Source organism: Octodon degus, unplaced genomic scaffold (genome assembly GCF_000260255.1).
Source record: "Octodon degus isolate 3935 unplaced genomic scaffold, OctDeg1.0 scaffold00441, whole genome shotgun sequence".
Lineage (NCBI taxonomy): Eukaryota > Metazoa > Chordata > Mammalia > Rodentia > Octodontidae > Octodon > Octodon degus.
Window position 1 is genome coordinate 379,663 of NW_004525017.1, and position 474 is coordinate 380,136.

A 474-nucleotide genomic window follows, 5' to 3' on the forward strand; every position below is an offset into this window, starting at 1 on the left:
GGAGAAATGCGGTTCCTTCCGCATCTCACTTGGGCTCTGCACATTTCCCCTTGGGCTCCTGCCATATAACCATGCTGATATCAACATTCACTGGGATCTACAGCTGTTAGAAGGTAAGAATAAATAAATTTTTTTTGTTTGTTTATTTTTTTTCCGGAACCAGGGATGGAACTCAGGCCTTTGTGCTTGCCACGGAAGCACTTATTCTACTGAGCCATCTCCCTGACCCCTTAAAATTATTATTGACTAAAGCAAAAAATAAATTTTAAGAGTTGTCAAAAATTCAAAAACTGTGCTTCAAAAATATTATGCTAAAATCAGTTAGTATGAGTGTTTATTTTTTTTAAATTATTTATTTATTTTTATTTATTACATTTATTTATTGTGTGTGTGTGTGTGGCCAGCTCAGCCCACCAGGGGGCGGGGCTGGCTGGCATGTGGTGCTGGGGGATTGAACCGCAGTCCCTGTGCTTT